The 18,173-nt window shown below is 59.7% G+C and overlaps 1 protein-coding gene across 1 annotated transcript in view; it reads right to left on the bottom strand.

The window, feature by feature from the left end:
* SLC6A6 (solute carrier family 6 member 6) overlaps window positions 1-13,759 on the bottom strand; it is a 70,007-nt gene extending 56,248 nt beyond the window's left edge. Inside the window, exons 1-2 of the mRNA XM_051851766.2 lie at window positions 13,501-13,759; window positions 1,110-1,153 (exon numbers count right to left, since the gene is read on the bottom strand). The gene's annotated coding sequence lies outside the window, so the exon portion shown is untranslated. The remainder of the gene's footprint in view (window positions 1-1,109; window positions 1,154-13,500) is intronic.
* Between the last annotated feature and the right edge of the window lie 4,414 nt (window positions 13,760-18,173).

Raw genomic sequence — 18,173 nt, 5'->3', positions numbered from 1 at the left:
CCCATCTGTACAATGGGGGCTGACACCAGTGCTCACCTGCCAGCACGACTAACGCAGCTGCATACGTGTCTGCAAAGTGCCCGGTAGGCTTTGCAAAATGTGCAAATGCACCCTTCTCACCAGGCTGCGGGGGGTCCGATGAGCAGGTGCACTAACCCCCCTGCACCTCCAGAGTCTCACAGACCATGAGGCTGCAAGGGCTTCCCAGGTGCCCCGCATGAAATGCCAGCCCCTGGGGCAGTGGGAGCTTAACCTTCCCCTCCTGGGAACTTCCTGCTCAGGAAGCCAGGGTTTGCAGAGCCAGGGCGCAGTGCACAGGTGGGCTGCGGTTTTGATTAGAAAAGCAGAACAGAGCAGAAGAGAAGGCGGAGGCCAAGGTCCAGGCTGCTGGCCCAAGTGTGGTTCTGGGATTTGAGCTGCACAAGGGGCACTTGCTCATCCTGTTGTAAAATGCATTTCTTACTGAATGCTGCAGTTGCCCCCACCACACAGAGGGACTTCGGGAAGAAGACAGCCATGAAACCCCTTTAAAAACACCATTGTGATCCTGAGAGAAAAGGCTGGGCTGCAACACTGCAATCAGTGCACTGTCATTAGGGGCTTAGATTAGATAACAGAACTGTGTCAGCCCGGAATGCCCTGGCCTCACAGCTGTGCCTGGATCTGAGACAAGGGCTCCATCTCTGGAAACAGCTGAAGGATCAGGGTGAAGGGGCATCGCGCCTGCTGCCGACTCCCTGAGGAGTCAGCAATTCAAGGACATTGGAGCAACTCGATCTACAGAGCACACAGGTGGAGATGAGACAGGTGTGGCGACCAGGGAGGCCACCCACGAGGTGCGATCAGCCCTTGCATTGGCGGAGGGTCTCAGTGCTTCCCAGATAAACAGCCCAAAGAACAGCCAAGCTCACCCTTCCCAGGGGTCTGCCCCCAAGTGCTTGGCATCAACCCAGGCAAGCCCGAATCCCAGGCTGCCAGTTGGGATCCCAAAGCAGTGCTCAGTCCACCTGTACAGGGTCTCGTCCCCGTCACAAGCCAGGGACCAGGCATGCAAACCCCAGCTGCAGGATGCGAGGCTGCACGTGGACCTCGGGGGTCCCAGCACTTACATTTCCGAGGTTGCTCAGAAGGGGCTGCAGTCCCGGCTCTGGACCTACAGAAAGAGCAGAGGAGGAGAGGTCTGGTCAGGGTCCGAGTGCACACAGGGCTCTGGGTCTTCTACCTGCAGGTGACCAAGTCGGGACGAGGAAGGACGGAGCAGGAATCCCGAGGCCGAAACTTCCTTCTGCTGGCTGCACACGCGGACGGGGTGCCCCCAGCCCAGAGTGGGGAGTTGGCACTCTGTCAGGTGCCCAGGTCCACGAGTGCCTGTCCCTGGAGAGCCACAGCTCCCAGTGGTGGGGGAGGCCCGCCTGTGTGGAGAACGTGGTGCCGCCCAGAGTCAGAGGCTCGGAGAAGTTTGTGGAGAGGTGGTTGCGGGGGCGCAGATAAGGGTGCCTGCTTTGTTTTTAAAGCCCCTATCATTCTTTGGGAGGGGCAACGGGCCCCTGCCTCTTGGGACATCCTGGTTTCCTGGAACTGGCAGAGTGCAGAAAGCCAGGAAATGGTGCCTTAAAAAGAGAGACCTCCAATTTTAAGGAAGAGTTAACCTGGGATTCGCAGAGGTGGGCAGGGGGCGAGGAGGGAGGTCCCCGCCTGCAGCAGCTTCCCCAGACCCACATGGGCAGGGCGGTTGCCAGTCAACAAATGCCGACTCCAGCAGCTATGGAGCCAGTGCAGCCTCCCGAATTAGACCCTCTCCTGGTGCCATGACAGCCCTTGTGGTGTTTTGGCACAGGGGAGGTCATAGGCCACAGGGCACAGAGAACAGAGCCGTGAACAAGATAGCTGAGGCTCTCAAAAGGCCCTGGGACCACATGGGTGCCCCGAGGCGTCACTTCCTGGGTGGAGGCCCGGCTCTGAGAAGGACCCACCTCTCCTGGACAACACCAAGGAGAGGTGAGGCTGGCATTTAGCACAGCTGAGACACAATTAGAAGCCCAGTGCCAGGGAGAAGAGGACAGTCTCACTCTCTGGGTGAATCTGTACCAGTCACACCAGGCCAGCCCAGCTCTGCAGGCTCAGAACAACACTCCGTCCCTGGGTGTCCAGCCGGAACCCGCTCCACCCGGAGACCCCCACATGCACGTTCTCAGTCCGAGGGCTCTGGGTGGGTGCCTAAGCCTGGCCTAGCCAATCTGAGGGGGCTCTAGTGATTGGGCTCAAGCTAGACACCTGGCCACGCCTAGCCATGGAAGACGAAGGGCCGGTGGCTCAAGGGACTGGAAAGAGAGAGGCTCTTACAGGTTGAGCTAGACGGGGAGGGGCTACACTTGGAGCAGGGAAGAGGGACACGGAGCTCCGAAACGTGAACAGTCGCGGTGCTGTCCCTCGGCTCTTGGACCCAACCACACCGGAAGTGCGACCTCAGCTTCTGGTTAAAGGAGTTGGCAAACGTTCTGACTCCATGAACTCCCTAGAACGGATTCCCGCCACCTGCAACTGTAAGAATCCAGACTACACCCTACCTTGAACTTACTGAGCTCGAAGCACCTCCCTTACCTTCCCACACTCAGACCGAGGCGGGGGTGCGCATGACAGACAGCTGGGGCCCCACGCACAGCAACCCAGCACCTGCAGCAGAGGCCGGGTCTGACCCCACACCACCCCAACCCACTGCAGGCACACAGCGGGGGAGGTTGCAATCACTGCTCTTCAAAGTTAAGTGCAGTGGAATCACCTGGGGCGCCCGCCCAGGGCCCGAGTGGCCAGGCCTGAGGAGTTCCCAGTGGCGCCCCTCTATGGGTCCAGGGACCACATCTGGAGAACACAAACTCTGTGTCTGCGCTGCTCCGCCAGGTGGCCGAGGACTGGGGTAAACGCTCGTGTGGCTGTGAGGATGGGCAGGGTCCCAGGCGGGGCCGAACCTCTGCTGCCTCTCCCAGCCAGCCGGCCCCCCTGGAATCCAGCAAAAGAGTGGGGGCGCCTACAACACCCCACGGTGCCTCCGAGGGCTGCAGCAGGCCGGGGACTCCCCTGACTATCCCCCACCCCCCATCCGTCGAGCAAGCAGCAGGCCAGTGCCAAGTCCTGCTGCGGGCCGTGTCCTGACATGCGCTGGGGCCGCCGGGCACGCTGTCAGCAGGGCCTGGCTGGCTGCGCTCTCCCTGATTTACATCGGGCCCCTGTGGCTTCTGGACCGCGGACACAGGCGGTCAGTCTTAAGAGGCTTCCCCACTGCAATCCTTTCCAAGGTGGCGCTGGCCCAGAGGCCGGGCTGGCCCAGCTCCCCGCCCCGCAAGCTTGAGCTCGGACGCGCTACCTGCCCTCGCAGCCTCGGGGTTTCGTATGCAGAATGGGAAGAATGGTGTCTTTGGGGCGAGCGAAGGAAATGATGCTTACGACACACGGCTGTGAGGCCGGCACTGCAGGTTCCCGGAAGCAGGCTGAGCTTAGCTCGGTGCGCGAATTGTGGCACTGAGGCACCTGATAGGCATTTTCCAAGAACCTTTGCGAAGCCCTCCGCGTCCACAGCTTCCAAACCCTGCACTGACGCACATTTCCCCTGTAATTCCAGTCTCCTGTGAATTTTCTGAACGACCCTTGTCACAGGTGTCCCAGAGCTGCCCATTCACCTCCCCCACTCCCGCAGCCCAGCACGGCGGGAGGCAGTTAGGAAATCAGACCCTCGGGCCCCAGCTTACACCTGCTGCTCATCGGGACGGAGCATTTGGCTATAAGATTCCGATTCTGAGAAGGCTTCAAAAATTCACGGAAAATGGAGAGGAGGAGAGACAGAAAGAGGTCTTCCATTTGCTGGTTCACTCTGCAAATGACCACAACAACCCAGTCTGGCCCAGGCCAAAGCCAGTAGCCTGGAACTCCATCCAGATCTCCTATGTGGGTAGCAGGTGCCCAGGCGCCTGGACTGTCTTCTGCTGCTTTCCCGGGTGCACTAGCAGGGAGCTGAATGGCATAGAGTAGCCAGGACTTGAACTGGTACCTGATATGGGATGCTGGCATCACAAGGGGCAGCTTAACCCACTGCGCCCCAGCACCAGCCCCAACTCTATTTTTCCACAAACTTTTTGAAGCCCCCTCCTATCTGTTGTTAAGGGCTCATTGTGAGACACCCCAAGGATATGACCTAAAAAACCCCAACTCCTCAGGCACGCCTGCTCCATGCCAGGGGCAAAGGCAAGCCCAGGTCAAGGTCATGGAGAGGTTGAAGCAGGAAGAAGACTGCTCCTCCGGGAACACCGGTGGGTGGGTCCCGCCTCCTCACAGCTAAGGTAACAAAATGCACGGGGAACAGTGTTCCCAGGGCAGCCGTGGCTTTGGGCTGCTCTGTTCCCGGGTGAAGGCGGCTCCCCATCCGAGGCAGCAGACAGCCTTGGCTGGTGTGTGCAGAAGGTGGCAGGGGTGCAGCAGCCACATGGAGCTGCTGGCGGGCTAGAAAATGCCTCATTGCAGCCTGAACTGCCCCCTGCATCAAAAATAAGTGCGCAGACTCAGTACACCTGACGCGAGACCTGGCTCTCACCCCTGAGAAGTGGGAGACTGTGAATCACTCTCCCCTGTGCTGCCTGAGTCAGCGGCACGAGTGAACGGGACCAGGAACTGATGTACCTGCCCAGAATCAACCAGCAGAACGCCGCTGTGACGGGTAGCAGCTTGCACGCTGCCAGGGCCGGGCCAAGTGGCCAGGAGAGCTGGGGGACGCTGGCGAGCACGAGCAGGCATAGCAAGGGGTGTGGGGTGGACCCGGGCTGTGCCACTTTCCCACGGAGATCAGGGAAACTCAGAGGCTGCGCCGGAAACACCGGCTGGAATTTAGACAATACACCTGTGCGTCAGGGCCATCCCAGGAGACCCCCGGCAGGGCTTGGGATGAGGAAGCATTAAAAGAACCAGGTAAAAAAGCACACAGCGGCTTCAGCAGCTGCAGAACCGGCCCGGGGTTTGGAGGCTGCTGGTTTTCACTCTACTAAGGTCACCTCTGATCCCTATCCCACCAATGGTGGAAGCAACGCTTTCCACAAAAGCCCTCGCTACAGCTCTGCCCCGGGCACCTCTGAATCGAGTTCCCAAGCCAGGATGCCTCCCTGCAGGGTGAGAATGAGGACTTTCTGGAAGACTAGCAAGGAGACCCCCGAGGGACAGCACCCCACGAGACACCCTGCACCCCCATACCCTAGAGAAGGGGCTTTGGTATTTGTTTGGCATTTTATTTTGTAGGTATTTCCCTGGCACACGAAGCCTACTGGGTCATCCCCTCACAGGCTGGGAAGCTGAGGACCGGCGAGGTCACACAGGAAGCCAGAGGCTGGGGGCAGCCAAGCCATGGTGTTGCCCTGCCTGACGCTGGGCCTTGGATCTTACAGGGGCCTCTTACCATTCATAAATCACACATGTGCGGTTTTTCACATCCCCCCCCCCCCCCAGCCCCAGCCATACACCTCCAGCAGACCAACAGCTCTACAGGAGCGTGATTTGGTCTTCTTCACCAGCCAGTCCCCAGGGCCTGCAACAAACAGGCACCTGCTGGGTGAACGAGTGAACGGAGGGCTGCACAGCGAGAGATGGGAGGCGGGGAGGATGGACAGTGATGGGTGATGGATTGATGCTGACAGACACACGGATGGACGGTGGCAGGTGAGCACAGTTTCCAAGCCAGGACCCACTCAAGCTGTGCATTCCCCTGTCAGTAGGCAAAGCAGAAGGCCTTGATTTGTGTGCCCAGCACCCTCTGCGAGCTGGGCCCCTGCCCTGGAGCCTGCATGTCCGTCTCTGGACGTCTTCCCGGTCAGGACATGAGGCAGGATCACAGACATCTGAACTGGGGCCAGAGCCGGACAGACGGAAGCCACCCTGACTTGTGGAACATTTATTGAGGGCTTGCTCACTGCCAGGCAGCGTTAGGGGCTCCGGGGGAGGGGGACTCGTGGCACAGGGCACAGCACACTGGCCCCCGGGGCTCACAGCACAGGGCACAGCACACTGGCCCAGGCTAGTACAGTAAGGAGCAGTGCTAGGAAGGGCATTGTGGGCAGAGGGACCAGCATGGGCAGGACCCAGCCAGCCGGCACTGGGCCTCAGACAGGGGGCCGACCAGACCCCTGGGAGAGACAGGGAAGCTGCAGCAGGCCACAGGCAGGGCTGGCCCAGGGCCAGGCCAAGGGTTTGGACTTGACCTCATGGAGGGCTTGTGAGCTGGAAAGCAGCAGTGGGCGCTGGCCCTGGAGGCACAGAAGCTGTCCAGGAGGCTGCTGTCCTTCACTCTGGTGACTTGCAGAGGAGGCAGCAGGTGCCATCTGGTGACAGAACAAGGGCCCCGAGGCCACAAGTGAGTCACCCTCCGCAGGTGCCTCACAGGGGCAGGGCCAGCGAGTGGTGTCCTTGGGACCTCCCCTCCCGGTGCCCTCTGCTCCCCAGACATGGCCCTGCCAACCCCACCCCAGCAGCTGGCAGCCCCGGACTGAGGACTTTCCACTGGCGAGGGGACAGCGGAACCTGGCCGTGACTCATTCAGTTCTTCACCAAGCTCAAGGAAAAGCCGAGGGAAGGGGGGCACTCTCGGGCCATCCCAGCACTGGAGGGACCGAACAGAGATGGAGGCCCAGGTCCCACACGGGCTCAGAGAGGGCTGGGCGAGACCCAAGGTGAACAGGGCAGGAGAAGACAGCCCTGCTTCCTTCCAGCCCAGGGCTGCTCAGACTCCGACTGGGGAAGGGGCGGTCCCCTGCCAGGCCCACTCTTCTCCGGAGACTTTTAGCCATCTCACCATAGTCCACGGCATGGCCACAGCTGCCCACCCAGATCCAGGCTCCCTCCTTCTCTCACAACCCCCCAGGAATCCCATCCTAGATCCTGGGGGTGCTCCCTGCACAGCCGAGCCCCAAAGAGCCTTTCTGACTGCCACCTTGCACGTCATACCCCCACTCCCAGGGTTGGGGGAGAGGCACTACCACGAGGGTTTGAGGCAGGGGCATCAGCAGTGCCTTGAATCCCCCCCCCACGCATAGCAGGGCGGATATTTACCCCTGAATGGGGGTGCAGCCGGGGGCAGGGCTCCACGTTTGCCAATGACCGCTCCCTTGGATACGAATGCCTCGCTCAAATCAGTCTCAGCCTGTCAGTGGGAAGGCAACAAGGTTAACAGGACGGCTTCACACGCCCCAGCCAGCGGACAGCTGTCCTAGGGACCTACCCGGGGCAGGACCCCCTGGCTGCTCTTGGCATAAGCCATCTGGGCCTGTGCACCACCCTCTTCCTGGGAGACCATGAGCTACCTGGCTCCCAGTTGGGTGTGGTGTGGCCAGCACAGGGAGCTGGGCTTAGCCGTCAGGTGGATCCTGGTCCCCATTTTCTTTCTGCCTCCTGCCAGCCGCATGGGCTGAGGCAAGTCCCTGTCTTGGAGTTCCTCTCTGAGAGGGAGATCGCAGTCCCTCATGTCAGGTGCTCAGCTGCAATGCAGGAAGGGACACCGGGCACCAGGGACATGTCATTCTCTGAGACGCTGGCACTGGGGGCGATGAGACAGAACAGATGACACTGGGTCCCGGAAGCAAGCTGGCAGCTGTATGTGTGGATATGTTAAAGATTTATTTCATTTACTTGAAACACAGAGTTACAGAGAGGTGGGGGGGGGGGGTCTTCCATCCGCTGGTTCACTGCCCAAATGGCCACGGCGACCAGAGCAGAGCTGATCTAAAGCCAAGAGCCAGGAGCTTTTTCCAGGTCTGCCAGTTGGGTGCGAGAGCCCAAGAACTCGAGTCATTCTTTGCTGTTTTCCCAGGTGCACTAGCAGGGAGCAGGATGTTCGGAAGTGGGGCAGCCTGGACTTGAACCAGTGCCCATTTGGGATGCCAACGCTGCAGGCTGTGACTTTAACCCCCTGTGCCACAATGCTGGTGCACAGCTCTTTGTGTTTTGACATGGGAAGGGTCCACAATGGCCCCTAGTTCACCAGACCCCTGCAGCAGAATGGAAAAGAGTGTGATGTCACTTCTCCACCATGGCTAGCTTGCAAAACAGATGCTAAATTAACCCTGCATCAGAGAGATGAGAACAGATGCAGAGAGCAGCAAAAGGGAATCCGTGTCCAAATGAGCCCCTGAGAGAGGCAGGTAAAGCTGCACACAGAGGGAAACGCACAGCCTTCCAGGACTTTCTTATTACAGGAAGAAAGCAAGGGACCAGCACTGTGGCGCAGTAGGCTAAGCCTCCACCTGAGTGCCAGCACCTCATATAAGTGTCATTTCATGTCCCACACCGTGGGAGACTCAGAAGAAGCTCCTGGCTCCAGGCTTTGGATCAGCCCAGCTCCAGCCATTGTGGCTATTTGGTGAGTGAACCAGCGGATGGAAGACCTCTCTCTCTGTCTTTCCCTCTCTCTGTAAGTCTGCCTCTCAAATAAATAAATAAAAATCCAGAAAAGAAAAGGAAGCCAGATGACAGGCCGATTGCCAGCCCTGTTGATGGGTCTAAGGCTGTGCCTTGCTTCATGCTCTCTCTGAAGGGTCACTGTCCAGAGGATTGTTTTCTGTTGCTTGAGGTACATCACAGCTGTCATTCAGAGTGAATTCTGGGACAGGTTCCCATCAAGTCAGCGTCTCTACCTTGTGACCCTGCAGTTCTAGTCCCACAGAAATGAAAACACATGTACACCAACAACTGCACACGAACGCTCGCACATGTTTTGTTCAGAGTGGCCTGCACTGAAAGCCACCAAAATGTCCACTGATGGGGGAACAGACAAGCAGAGAGTGGACCAGTGGCCCCACTGCCCATGCAGATCAACTAAGATGGGCCCCAGACAGCGCTGAGCCCTCTCGCGTGCCATTGTCTCTCTACACACACGCCCGTGGTAAAGTCTAATTTATAAGTTAGGCACAGTAAGAGATTAACAGCAATAGCTAATAGTAAAACAACAATATACTGTCATAAAGTCATTTAAAACGTATGAGTTGCTTATTTCTGGAATTTTCCACATCATACTTTCAGGTCATGGTCGACCACAGGTAACCCAAGCTGCAGAAAGCAAACCTGAGGGCAAGGAGCGATGGTGGTGCCTCCGCACAGTGGGAATACGGCTCAGCAAGAAGGGAATTCTCTATTGATGGACGCGCAGTGTGGACACTCCTGGGGACGCCAGGCAGAGGGAAGCCCGGCTCCAAAAAAACAGAGCAGCTAGTCTACGATACTCCGGCGGGAAGTGGCTCCAGACTTGTGGCGGAAGATCGGAAAGTGGCTGTCTTGGGGGCAGAGGACATGGGACAACTTCCTGGGGTGCAGGAGGCACAGGAGGACGCAGACCGCTCCAGGTGCAGTCCTTGCAGGGTGCTGGGTGCTGCATGGACCTTACAGCTGGATTTGAAACTGGCCTAGAAAAATGCAGCTTCCCAGGCCGCCGCCTGGGGATTCCCAATCGGCCTGTCTGGGGAATCTGAATTTGTTTTTTGTTTTTAAAGGAATAAACAAAGAAAGAAAAGTATCCCGGGTATTTCTGTGGCCAGTCAAGGCAGCCTTCTCCTGCGATGGGTGTTGTGTACGTTGGGTTTTTCAGGAGAGAATTGGTTGGCTGAGCCACAGTCCCTCACTCTCTCTGCCGCCCTCCACCCCGTAGCCCCCACCCTCAGCATCAGCCTCAGCTCGGAGCAGGCAGGGCGGGATGTGAGCTCCACAGCCACGTCCCTAACTCGCCCTGAAGACGCTGGGGCTGCACGCTCCAGGGAGGCCGAAGCCAGCGAGTTAATGGCTTATGTACCTGCTCCACAGCACGCCCAGGCTTCGCCCAGTGTTTACAGTGAGAGCTCCGGGCAAGACTCGCTGACGTGGAAACGCTTCCGGCTTTGCCCACCTTGGGCTCCTGACCTGGCCCGGTACCAGCTCACCCTCAGGGTCTCCCAAGCTCCACCCCTCCTGGCTTCAGTCCCCATCCGTCCCTCTGTCCTCAGACACAGCTGGGTCCTATTTCTATCCTTGCTGCCCTGTATGCATGCACATGGCACTCAAGGCTCCTACCCTCTGGCTCCTGCAAAATCCAGCCCCAATTCCTCTCCTCTCCCCAGCGGGGACCCTTGGGGGCCTGTTTCATACCACAATGCCTTTGCACCTGCATGCTCCTTGCCCGGAGTGTCAACATGACCCACAGAAGTCCGCAAGTCCTCCATCACCTCCTGCCACACCCATCATCAGGACAGTCGGTCACTCCTGGGGTGACATCCCAGCGGCTGGGCAATGGGCAGTCTGCCCTTTCATCTCACAGCTGAGGAAACTGAGGCCTCCACAAAGGTGGCCCAAGGGGGCTACAGCCAGCCTCAGACCCCCAGCACCCCATGGAGAGCAGTGTGCGCCGAGCTGCCGTGTGGCTCCATTCCCCTCTGCACGACCAGGTCCTCAAAAGCTGACACTGCCCCAAAGCCAGAGCTGCCACTGCCGGCAACTTATCAACCAAGCTGCGCCAACTTATCAACCAAGCACACGAGACACGTTTAGGAAGGGCTGACACTCTCAATTCCACACCACACGTTCACACACACCATGGCCAAGGTAAGTGGACAAGCTGGAGAGAGGAAGACACAGCCCCTCCCAAATCTGACTTGTGCACATGACCTGCAGAACTGGGGGGCCAGCCTGCGCCTGCCAAGGTGGCCCCAGAGTTCTAGGCCGGCCCCCACCCCCCTCGGGCTGCAGCCGAGCTATATGCCAGGGAGCCCTTGCCATGTGCTCCTCGGCTCTTCCCTGTCCAACAGGATGTGTCTGGTGACTCCCAGGTGTCTCACCATTCAGGACCTTGGGAAAGACGTTCAGAGAAGCATGGGCAGATTGACGGATTGACAGGCACCAGGTCAGGGTCAGAAAAGCTGGTCCCAGAGCCCAGGCTGCCTCCTGGGGGCTCTCTGCTGCAGGGGGAGCACAGGGCTCCCGGGGGAGGCCTAGGGGCAGAGTCAGGGCGCCAACAGGTCCCCTGCACTCAGGGAGCACCTTTGTCCTTGGCTTTCCCTGCGCCCTGGTTCAATTCCAACCCCCCAGGAAGTCAGTGCCCAGAGCACTACAGGGACAAGAACTCACAGCCGGCCGGCGCCGTGGCTCACTAGGCTAATCCTCCGCCTAGCGGCGCCGGCACACCGGGTTCTAGTCCCGGTTGGGGCGCCGGATTCTGTCCCGGTTGCCCCTCTTCCAGGCCAGCTCTCTGCTCTGGCCAGGGAGTGCAGTGGAGGATGGCCCAGGTGCTTGGGCCCTGCACCCCATGGGAGACCAGGAAAAGCACCTGGCTCCTGGCTCCTGCCATCGGATCAGCGCAGCGCGACGGCCACGGCGGCCATTGGAGGGTGAACCAACGGCAAAGGAAGACCTTTCTCTCTGTCTCTCTCTCTCTCACTGTCCACTCTGCCTGTCAAAAAAAAAAAAAAAAAAAAAAAAAAAACCTCACAGCCGGCCGACGCAAGACCATTTGAAACGCAGTCGCGCCCCAGTCCAGCAAGGCAAAGTCCTCTAGGCAGCTGGTGGCTTGCCCATCTATAAAATGGGTACTAGCCAGCAGGGCGGGCGGTAGCCCCAGGGCATGAGCAGGAGAGACTGACCACCCATGCGGCCGGAGAGCGCCTGCCACCCAGCACCGCGCCCCGGGCCCTCGTGACCCTCTAATCGGCTGCTGTGCAGCGAGGCCGGCTTTACAGCTTACCCCAAGCTCGCTCAGCCTCATCTCCCGCAATCCCCTCAAGGACGCTGGCACTGGCGTCCTAGCTGCCTGAACAGCCAAGCCCAGGCTCAAAGAAGCCAAGAGCATCACCCAAGGTCATCTGCCATTAAGACAGAGCCCAGCGTTCACAGGACTCCACTCCTGGGTCCCTGCTTCACTCAACTTGCTCTGCCCATTTGATGGATGAGAAGACTGAGACAAATAAAAAAGTTTGCCCATGGTCGACTAGGGGCCGAGCCTGGCCTAAGACCTCCATCCCATCTGCCAGTCCTGCCCTCCTGTGGATTCTCAGCCCACTCGACCGGGCGCCCTTCCAGCACCCCGACACCGTCTGATGAGATCCCTTCCCCACCCCACCCCCATCTGCTCGTGCCCACCCCGCACTCCTCGGATGACTCCCTGGTCGGGAGGGAGGCATGCGGTTGCTAAGCGCTCACCCGCTCTCCCTCATAAAAATAAACTCCTCTGGCTGCGAGGCTCTGGACGAGATCCCCTCCCTTCTAGCCAGCAAAAAATTATAACGAAATTGTAAAAAAGATCTCATGACATTTATTTGAATGTCGGCTGTGGCCAAGCGGGGGCCGATTTCCTTCAGTCCAAGGGACCCACGCGCCACCGACCCTCAGCCCCAGCAGGACCTGGTCAGGCGTCTGGTCACTGCCTCCCCCCCGCCCCGCCCTGAGCTGATTTATTTCCCCAGGTGGGAACCGGGGGGCCCAGGCTGCTTCCCAAGCCTGGTCCTGGGGGAGGCCTGGATCTGCCAGAGGCCTGGATCTGGCACAGGCCGGGCAGTGACCAAAATAGCCAGACCAGGGGCCCTGCCCAGCACACACCTCCCTCCCAGCCCCGGGAGGACCGCCCACAGGTGCCCTCCAGTCCAGGCTGAAGTCAGGGGTGCAGAAGGTCCAGGCTCTCTCCGTGTGGCTTCCCTGGTGGGAAGGGAGTGGCCCAAAAGAGGAACCCAAAGAGGGAAGGGGGGAGTCTGGAGGACGGTGCGTCCTGCTGGCCCAGCCTGCTGCCCCTGGCTGTCCCTCTGCACCTCGGTCTCGGCACAGGGAACTGCCGGACACTGGTACTGCCCCCTGCACGCCGCACACCCTGTCACCTTCCTGCCTACCCTGGAGAACCAGCTCTGGCCACCCAGCCCTCTAGGCACCAGGGACCCCCGCTTTAGGGGACGGCCGGGGATACAGAACCCCACAACAAGGGCTCTGGAGACAGACACAGAGGGACACACACGTGCGCGCAGCCTGGGGCTCGCAGAGGTGCTCACACAGGCGCACACGGGAGACGCCGCGCCGCAGGTATCACAGGCACACATACGGAGCCCAAGACCCAGAGCAAAGGAGATTCACACTGGGGCACACGTGAACACGCTGCTGGGGACAGCAGAGGCAGCCACCCGCAAGCGCGCACACACACACACACACACACACACAGACATGTGCGGGGAGCCGGCGCGCGCGCGCACGGGCACACACAGCGCACACGTACACACACACACACCTGCCGCCCGCATCAGAAGCGCCGGCCCCTTCGCGGGCAAACAATAACCGCCCCGCTGGCGGGACTCCGCAGGCGACCTCCGTCCCTCCCTCGGGGGAGAAAGCGGCTCAGGCACGGAGGACGCTAGGCTGGGAGGGCACCCGGACGTGCCGGGATGCGGGAGGCCGCCGGAGCGCGGGGCTGGGGAGCAGGCTGCGGGCGGAGGGCAGCCCCGGCTCCGCGCTCCCGGCTCCCAGTCCCTCGGGTACCTGTGCTGGCCGCGGCGCTGCGCCCGGCGGCGCTCGGTTCCACCGGCAGGGAGCTGCCCGCCGCCTCGATCTCCGGTCCGCGGGCTTTGCGCTCCGCACTCGCTGGCCGCGCGGTCCTCCGGGCTCGGCGTTGGTGGCGGAGCGCGGCTGCGGCCAGGGCGCGGGCTGGGCGCTGGCGGTGGCGCGGAGGAAGCGGTAATTTATAAGCGGCTTCTTCCTGACCTCGCGTGTCTGTTGTCTGAACAGGCAGCTCTCAGCATCACCCATCCTGCTGGGTGGAAAAATACCAGCTCGGCCGGGCCAGGGGCGGGGCTGGGGCGGAGCCTGGGCAATGAGCCCCGCCCACGCGCGGACACACACACGCGCGCACACACACACACACACATACACACGCGCGCGCGCACGCACGCGCGCACGGGCTCGGACACACAAAGAGCCGGGCTCGCCTCGCCGAGAGCGCGCGCACACACCCTCCGGCGGCGGAGCCCCTGCCTGCAGAGGAAGCACCGGAGATTCCTTAACCCCGGCTGGTCCCCTGAGCGCCGTCCACCTGGGTCCTGGGATGAGGCCTGGGGCTCCTTGGGCAGCCAGGTCCCAAGCAGCCGGCTGGAAGGATCCTACACTTCTCCAGGGCCTATGCTCCTTGAGGGAAAAAAAAAATTGGGCTCAGAACTGGGCCCTCACTATCTTGGGGATGCCCTGAGGCTGTGTGGGGAAGCAGGACAGAGAGTTCCAGAATTCTGGTCTTGCCATGGCTTTGTGACTTTGGGCAAATTACATAGACTTTCTGTGCCTTGGTTTCCTCATCCGTAAAATGGAAATAACAATAGTGGAGCCAACGCCCTCTGGCTGCTCCGAGGAGCCAAGGTTAGCAGGAGAGAGCTGGGAACAGCCCCGGCACCTAGGATGTGCCAAGCCGGTGTCAGCGAGGGTGACTATTTATAGTGGGGAGTGTGCCATTATTCTGTCCTTAGATGAATGCGGGTCCACATCCACGCTCTGGCTGAGCAGCAGGGGGCAGAGCTGTGTGGCTTCCAGCAGGGCTGTCCCCTCTCTGACCCTCGCCTTCTCCCCTCTCTCTCTGCACCTGGGAGGTTGTGAGGACAGTACGTGGATCCTTCCACCTCGTAACTGGAGAAAAAAGAAGAAACGGCAAACAGGTGCGGCGGAGAGCCATGTCCACGTCAGCCCTGGCCAAGACTGGCCCCACTGCTGGCCGGGGCTCCGTCTCTCTCTTCGCGAGCAGCACGGATGAGCCCTGGTGTGTCATGTCCCTTGGGTCCTTCTGGGGTCCCTGCTGTGTGGCCCCAGGGTGACCTTCCAGCCAGCTCCTTCTCCCCACCCTTGGGCTCTAGGCACCTCGGACACTGGCTACTCCTGGGACATGTCCTTCCTTGCCTCCCTCCAGTGCCTTCCCCACTCTCTGCTGGCTGCAGGTGCCCTCCCCTCCAGGAAGGGCCCAGCAGTGCCCCAGGCAGCTGTCACTTCTGGGTACCTCATCGCTTTCCTTTTAGGTTAGGATAACTGTACCCATTTTACTAGTGAGAACACTGAGGCCGGAGAAGAGAAGCAATGCTGTGTCCGGGTCCCTCTGCTTCTGGTGTGAGTGAGGTTCCTCTGTGGGCTGTAGGAGCAGACACAAGCAAAAACTCCCCCGATTCCCTGTGCCTGGGTCACTGCCCACAATGCCAGCAGATGAGGCAAAGGGGCAGGTCACAGAGCAGGGAAGTGATTTTGGAGTAGAAGTTTGAACCAAAAAGAGGCTTTGACTAAGCCAACAGCACCTGAGCAGGAAGGCGGGGACTGGTCTTTTTGCTCCCATCAAGGCTGGGGGTTTATCACAGGCCTGGCACACAGATGGTGCTCAGTGTTTGTAGCCTTCATGGTACGCAAGGCAGGGTTTCAATGCATTTAAATAGGTTAACTCCTTCCTCCCCACAGCAGTCCTACAGGGCTGGGACAATCATCCGAGCCACAGAAAAGGGAAGAAACAGTTGCCCAGGGTCACTCAGCTGGGGCTGAACACAGGCATCTGGCTCTGGAGGTGACGGTGAGGTATGAGTGGCTGCCAGACGTAAAGCCCAGTCCCAGGGGTCAGCGGCTACTTGGAGGAGGTAGCAGGGGAGGAGCCAGGAGACAGAGCAAGAGGAGGAGCAGGGCTAGTCAGGGAAGAGGAGGGACGGGGGGAGCCCCACGGTGCACACGGTGAGCTCAGCTCGGCTCGGAGGCCAGGGACCCCAGCTCTGCAGCATCCGGCAGTGTGGCTTGGGGAATACTCAGTAAGCCCTGCCTTGTCAAGCCAGGGGCGGGAGAGGCCAGAGGTCCTAGACCGGGGAGTCTCTTCGTCTGACATGCTTCTTTGATCTCTGCTGCGCTTTAAAATGTTTTGAGCTAATTGCCACAAATAAAACTTGGGGAATTTCACATTTTAAAAACTTGAGGGTGTGGCATGGTGAGGTGGTGCAGTGCGTTAAACAGCTGCTTGGACCACCACACCCTGGCTGCTCTGCTTCTTAGCCAGCTTCCTGCCAGTGCATCCTGGGAAGCAGCAGGTGACAGCCTAAGGGCTTGTGTCCCTGCTACCCACGTGGGGGACCTGGGTGGAGTTCCAGGCTCCTGGCTTCAGTCTGGCCAGCCCTGGCCGTTGCAGGCATTTGGGGAGTGAACCATTGGGTAAAAGATCTCTCTCTCTCTCTCTCTGCCTTTCAGGCTGATGGAAATAAGCAAACACTGTTTTAAAAATCTGCATTCCTGGTTTCTCTTGAAAACTGGCAAAATGGGGCCACCTAGGACCCATTACCCATCTGTCTGCAACGACCAGGAGCTGGGGAGTGTCCCTCAGCCTGCAGCTGGCCAGTTCACTCCGTTAGGCCACTTGCTGGCCCCTGCAGTGGACTGTGTTTCAGACACATGCTGCACTTTGTGCACTGTTCCTGCCCCCGGCCAGGGCGAGGGAGCTGGAAGCTTCAGGAAGAGACTGAACACCAAAGGTGGTGAATGTGCTGGCAACAAGCGGGGGCCTCCAGGAGCAAAGCCAGGCAGAGGTTTCCTTGAGAAGCCAAACACTGGGCCGAAATTCCACGGGGACGAATCTGCCCGTTTCAAGAATGAAAGTGGACAGCGGGCAGAGCTCCTGGAAGGTACATGAGGGGTGCGGGCCAAGTCTCAGGCTTCAGTCTCCAGGCCTTCATTCATTTTTTTTTTTTCAACAACTCTGAATAGAAACATAATTACTGTCAGGTCCCAGCTGGAGTGCTGGGTTCAATACTTGGCTCCAGCTCCTGACACTAGTTTCCTGCTAATGCACACCCTGGGAGGCATCAGGTAATTGCTCAAGTACTTGGGTCCCTGCCACTTGTGTGGGAGACCTGGAACAGGTTCCTGGCTCCTGGCTCCTGGCTCCTGGCTCCTGGCTCTGGCCTGGCCCAGTCTCAGCTGTTGCAGGCATTTGGAGGGTGAACCAGCAGATGGAAACTCATTCTGTGAGTCTGTGCCTCTCTTTCTCTCTCATACATACACATTCTCTCTCTCTCTCTCTCTCTCTCTCTCTCTCTCTCTCTCTCTCCCTCTCCAAAAGAGAAAAATAAATCAACCAAGGACTTGACTTTCATCAAAATCTTTCATTTCTTGCTGGACAAGAGGTGTTAGAGGCCCCTGGGAGGTGCAGCCCATGCTGGGCCATGCAGTTCCCCATGGGACTCTCGGGCCAGCACTCCTGGGAGCAGCCCTGAAGAGACAGAGACAGGCTGCCAGGTGGCCCCCTCCCCATCCCCCTCAGTTTCTCCCGGCCACAGCCCACGGTGTCCACGTAGCGTCTCACAGGCTGCCTGACCTGGCGTGGAGAGCGTGACCTGTACCTGTGCTGACTGGCACAGAGATGCTTACCACAGCCTGCCTGCCTCAGACAGTCGCGTCGATGGAGCCTGGCACAGAGCCCTGGGGCGGCAAACCAAAACCCCTGCCACATTTCCCCGCTCCCCGTGCCCTGGCCTTTCCTGCCACTGGGCCACCACCTGTGCTGCCACCTCCCGCTGCTGACCTGCAGCCTGAGCCTCGGGAGGCTGGGATCCACCCAGCAGTGCCCAGCTCAGGGCCTGGGGCGCAAGGGACCCTGGGAAACGCTTGCTGGGTGTGGCCTGTGGGTGGCAAGCCCTGAGGCTCACTTCCTCCTCTCTCTGGGCAGGAGAAGCTAAAGGGCCCCAGAGGCAGGCGGAGGGCGACTATGTCAGCACAGGAGGCAGGCGGGGGGTGGGGGGAAGGGGATGCACGCGTGCCCCCATTCACACATGAGGTTGCCCACAGCCGCGCTCAGCCCCAAGCCACTATGGCCCAGGCTGCCATGGGCTTCCTTCCAGGTGACCGCAGGGGCCTCCTTCCTCTCTGGCTTCCTCTCCTACCTCCCTGGGCCCTCCCCCTGCTGCCCCGCCCCCCTCGAGGGTGGTGGGAGTGGCAGAAGCACTGCAGAGGACAGTCTGGCAGTTCCTGGGAAGGCTGCAAGCTTCCCCCAGGGTTAGGAGCCAGTAATCCCACACCCAGGTACGCTCCAAAGAGACATGAAAACATATGCCCACCCAAAGATGGCACAGAATATGAGTGACAGCATGGGTCAAAACAGCTGGAACCGGAAACGGGAGACCAGACCGGAGGCAGCAGAGCTGTGCTGAACCACCACA

Source organism: Oryctolagus cuniculus, chromosome 10 (genome assembly GCF_964237555.1).
Source record: "Oryctolagus cuniculus chromosome 10, mOryCun1.1, whole genome shotgun sequence".
Classification (NCBI taxonomy): domain Eukaryota; kingdom Metazoa; phylum Chordata; class Mammalia; order Lagomorpha; family Leporidae; genus Oryctolagus; species Oryctolagus cuniculus.
Note: the sequence above shows the minus strand (reverse complement) of the source record. Positions and strands in the feature narration are given on the sequence as shown.